The 5,321-nt window shown below is 42.6% G+C and overlaps 1 protein-coding gene across 5 annotated transcripts in view; it reads right to left on the minus strand.

The window, feature by feature from the left end:
* WTAP (WT1 associated protein) overlaps positions 1-5,321 on the minus strand; it is a 30,603-nt gene that overhangs the window by 24,946 nt on the left and 336 nt on the right. For 2 of the 5 annotated variants that reach the window (XM_010368499.2, XM_030928507.1), the window contains exon 1: positions 4,966-5,209. The exons of the other annotated variants lie outside the window; for them this stretch is intronic. The gene's annotated coding sequence lies outside the window, so the exon portion shown is untranslated. Of the gene's footprint in view, positions 1-4,965; positions 5,210-5,321 lie in introns of those variants that run through there. 5 annotated transcript variants of the gene reach the window in all.

Raw genomic sequence — 5,321 nt, forward strand, 5'->3', positions numbered from 1 at the left:
TTTGAAAACAGCTGTATTTATCACTAAGGCTAGGTGGTATACCTTTTATCTAGTTACTTGGCATCCTACCTACTCAGTATGTACAATTTTAGTTGTAATACTGAAGTATCATTGATGCTATTCAATATAAATTCCAGTTTATGAAAGTTATTATAGTTGGCCCTTGAACAACCCAAGTTTTAGCTGCATGGGTCCACTTATATGCGGATTTTTTTCAATCAAACTCAGATAAAAAATACAGTACTCGGATCAAAAATACAGCATTCATGGGATGCGAAACCTGAGTATGCAAAGGGCAGACTTTTCATACACCAGGGCTCAAATTCCTATGCCAGGATTTTGGCAAGGATTGTCTGTGTATGTTTCTACAACCTGATACTTCCCGGATCCCACTACCTTCCTGGCTTCAGCATCATAAAGTTACTTGCTTACTCTCTTCTTAAAGTTTACTTGCTTCTTCATAAAGTTGACTTGCTTACCCTCTTCTTTTTTTTTTTTTTTTTTTTTTTTTGAGGCGGAGTCTTGCTCTGTCTCCCAGGCTGGAGTGCAGTGGCCGGATCTCAGCTCACTGCAAGCTCCGCCTCCTGGGTTCCCGCCATTCTCCTGCCTCAGCCTCCCAAGTAGCTGGGACTACAGGCGCCCGCCACCTCGCCCGGCTAGATTTTGTATTTTTAGTAGAGACGGGGTTTCACTGTGTTCACCAGGATGGTCTCGATCTCCTGACCTTGTGTGGCCTCCCAAAGTGCTGGGATTACAGGCTTGAGCCACCGCGCCCGGCCTCTTACCCTCTTCTTAAAGACAGGTATCCATATTATTATTCCATCAAAATAAAATTAACTGCAAGCTTAGCAACGAGATGATAATCTGTTTTTAAAGGGCATTAAAAGGACTGAGAAACACATGAAGACAGTTCTGATAACCTTGGTATTCTAAAAAAGGCTATCAACTTTGCAAATACAAAAGCAGCAAAATCTCTGCACCTCAGTTTCCCCACCTCAAAGAGAATTACTGCAACCAGGGTCCAAATACTGTGCTATTTCTGAAGACAGATATTAATCTTTAGCATGGTAACTGGAACAAAATGGGCATTTAATTATTAGTTTCCTTCTCCCCATCAAATACACAGACTCAGTGTTTCTTGAAACACCTGAAGAGATAATTCACAGGTTGTGGATAATAGTCATACTGTCCTCCTGTTTCTAACACTTACTGCGGAATTCTTGGCATCTCCAATATTTAGAATTCTACACAGAAGTTACTTAAATTTTCTCTCTCTCTCTTTTTTGAGACAGAGTCTCACTGTCGCCCAGGCTGGAGTGCAGTGACTTGATCATGGGTCACTGCAGCCTCTATCTCTTGGGCTCAACTGATCCTCTTGCCTCAGCCTCCTGTGTAGCTGGGATCACAGGCGTGCACCACCATGCCCAGCTAATTTTTTTTTTTCTTGTTAGTAGAGATGAGGTCTTGCTATGTTGCCCAGGCTGGTCTTGAACTCCTAGGCTCCAGTGATCCTCCTCTTTGGGCCTCCAAAAGTGCTGGAATTACAGTTGTGAGCCACCATGCCCAGCCAACAGTTACTAAAATTTTTCTTTTTTTTTTGTTTTGAGACAGAGTCTCTCTCTGTTGCCCAAGAGGGAGTGCAGGGGCATAACCTTGGCTCACTGCAACCTCCATCTCCTGGATTCAAGCGACTCTACTGCCTCAGCCTCCTGAGGAGCTGCGACTAGAGGCGTGTGCCACCATGCCCAGCTAATTTTTTTTTTTTTTTTTTTTTAAAGTAGAGACAGCATTTCACTATGTTGGCCAGGCTGCTCTTGAACTCGACGTTGGCTTACATTCTTTTTAAAAAGTTTGACATCGAGTAGATTTTAATTAAATGGAGATTTTTACTGAAATTTTTTTTAAAAATAAAATTCTGTATTTGTAATGTAAGTCAGGAGTAAATACAAGTTTTGGATAAATGTGTACGCTTCCTAAGTCAATTCTCAGAGTCACTTTTAAGATCACTCTAGCTGTTTGAGGTATCCAACTTGGGAAATTCAGAGCCTCAGCATTTTGAAAGAAAATCCTTTCTCAACTTTAATCTGATGAAAAGTAAATCTTTCCTTGAAAGTCCACCATGATATGCCACAAAGTTAAAGGAACCATCTGGCAAAATCAAACTAGAACAGGTTCAAAATTTACAACTATCTAACGACATTGAACTATTTGGTCAAAATAGAACCTAACTGGCAATTTTGACTTTCACACCGCAAGAATGTACTGAGAAGTTTGGTATTCCCCAGGGCAATTTTTTTTTTCTTTTTTTAGTGCAAATGACAAACACAATTACCATTTAAAGTCAATTCTAGATTCATAAAGACAATGAATATTCCAGGTTTTCAGAACAATCTATTGTCGCATCAGAAAAACAGAATGACCATAACATCATTTGGAGTCAATTAAAGTTGAATCCTGAAGGAAAATAATAAAATATGCTCAGTTCTTATGAGTCACACATTGAATAACAGCACTTTTCAAAGTCAAAGTTAGTTCCCATTTTCCAGGATGAAAATGACTGTGAGTCATTAGGTGATTAGCTATTAGGTGATTAAAACAACTATTAATAAATTGGGGTAAGGGTCTCAAATTTGGTGACCCCCAAAAAGGTGGCAACATGATTGACTAGTTTTAAAATTACGTAAAGGTTTCAGTTATTTATGTAGATATTTCAGAGATAATATGTCTCAGAATATCAGGACAACCACCTACTCTTGATGCCTTAACATAGAAAAACAGGTTAGTATGGAGTTCAGTCTTGACTAGTTAAGTGCCTAGCATCCCAGATCCCAGTACCTTCCTGGCTCTCAGCATCATAAAGTTAGGTAACTCAGTTCCCTATGAAAGGAGGCAAGAGCCAGCCAACACAACTTCAGTAAGAAGACACGGTACCTTGGTGAAACAAATCACAGCTGAATGTAAGAAACCAATCTTCAGACACTGTAGTAGCAAGGTACTGATGAGGAACTGAAAGGCCATCTTTTCCTTACCCTCTATCTGCCATGTGTGATTCCAAGCAAGTCTTTCAACTCTTGCAGTTTCAAGTCAGCAAAAAGATAATTTTGCCTGCCTCACAAAGTGCTGCAAATATTAATGCTTTCAGCACAATGAAAATGCTACAAATAGATTTTTCAAACAAAATACGAACATAATATGAACATAAAAGGCAACTTCAATGTGCACTTAGAAAAGATTAAATTCTACTAACTGTATCTTCAAAGGCAGAAAATATTTATATCACTATATTCTAATTAGATAGAACACCCTGTTATACACAATGAAGTACACTATCGTGGAGACACTGAAAAGTTTTTCTGTGTTAAGCTTAGTAACTACAAGAAACAAAATATTTAGAGGCAGAAAGTTGGAGACAACTAAAAAAATTAAAAACACTATCTTCAGTCTTGTTTTGCTGAAGGACCTACTAACACAATTTTGACAAGCAAGAAACAAATATATAATGATCTAAACTGCTAAACAATATATTCAAAAGATTCAATACTACATACAAGACCATAAGAGACCTTGAACGCTTTACTCTACTGTACAAATTGTGACAATGCTCATCTCCACATCACAGGGCTTTTACACATTTTCTGTTTCATCTCTAGCAGCTTATTTCTGACAAACAATACACAAAAATATTTCCAGCAAACATGACTCAACGTTGAATTGGAAAAGCTACACATAAAAGAGCCATGTAAAAATAAGCTGTGCCTGGGACACACTATTATTATTACCTTTATCCTTTAGGAGTTAGACATTCTGGTAGCTTGGACAAATTCTGCCACTGAAAAAGTCCTAAAAATACTGAACTTTTAAACTATGTGTCTGCTTAAGATACCTTAAGACCTAAAAGCACTGTAAGAAACACACCTACCCAAACCCGTAAAATGTAACCTCGACCTTATCACAAGCCAACCTGCGAACTTGCCTAATCAGATGCTACTCGAATGAATTAAAATGTATCCACCTTGAAAAGATTTTTCGCTCATAATTTTAAATTACGGTTTTAAATGACCACAACATGTTTATCGTAGAAAACTTAATGGTCAAAATTTTAAAATCCAAAAAACGAGACCTTGTGATGGATCTATGACGTTCACTTATCTTCCGAAACAATGGAATTAACTAAAACTAGATAAAATAGGCACAAATACAACTTCTAACAGTAACATACTAATCGAAGTATTTCCCTACCAGACTAAACAGTTTTTTTTTTTTTTTTTTTTTTTTTACATAATCAGTTATGCTAGTCCTTGATAATGTTAAGCTAGTCCTTTGGGATCAACCAACCAAGTGACTTCCTTATCAAAACAAGAACTTGGCCTTTTCCACTACGTGTACACTGACTTATGAAAAAAGGTTAAAAAAATAATGTAGTAACTGTCTCACAGGGATCCAAGGTAAGACTTGGATTTCACAAAAATCTGCAAATAATTCAGTTTCTTTCCTCAGAATGCATGCACTCATTTAAAAATGGAAGTCTACAAGGGAACGTAGCCGCAGTAACATCTTACTGCGTGACATGAAATGTAGGGAACGAACGTTTCTTTTCTTCCTTGCTGAACTCGGGAGAGGCCCAAGGGAGGTGGAGGGAGCGACACCGAGGCGAGGAAAAAACGAGCGCCGCCGCTCAGCCCGGGGAGGGCATCCTCCGGCCTCCGTGAGTGGCCGGTCTCTCCGGCCACCGGAGCACCCTCTCACCCCGGGCCCTGGGGACGGAGGACGGAGATAAAATGGCCTCGACGCGGCGGAAGTGTTCCCCGCTGGCGGGAAGGTAGAGCGGTAACGAGACCGGTGCCGCACTGGGCCCTAGTGGCCTTTCGGGCCCTGCCAGCCCCTTACCGGCCGGGGGCGGCTGCGCCCCAACCCTCAGCCCCGGAGGTCCCCCGCGGCCGCTCCCGCCAGCCGGCCCGCACCTACCTCTTCAGGCAGAAGCCGCGCCGGCACCGCCAGTCGCATAGGCCGAGGCCGCGCTGCCTGCCCTGCCGCCCGGGCCCCCCGGGCCCCCACGCAGCCGGACAGCTCTGCCGCCTGCCCCGCCGCGCTCCTAGTCCCGCCGCAACCCCAGCACTCCCCTTTATTTGTGGGTCTCTCTGCCACAAAATGGCGCTGAGGGAGGAAACCAGGACCCGCCGCCCGGCCCCGCCCCGCCACCCGGCTCCGCTCCGCCCTGCCCCGCCCCACAGCCAGCCCAAACTCGCCGCAGGCCAGCGCCACTGCCTCCCGCCTCCCGCCAGCCTCCCCGCTCCGCCATGTTCGCGTTCTGGCCCACTCAC

The sequence above is a fragment of the Rhinopithecus roxellana genome, chromosome 4, assembly GCF_007565055.1.
Source record: "Rhinopithecus roxellana isolate Shanxi Qingling chromosome 4, ASM756505v1, whole genome shotgun sequence".
NCBI lineage: Eukaryota > Metazoa > Chordata > Mammalia > Primates > Cercopithecidae > Rhinopithecus > Rhinopithecus roxellana.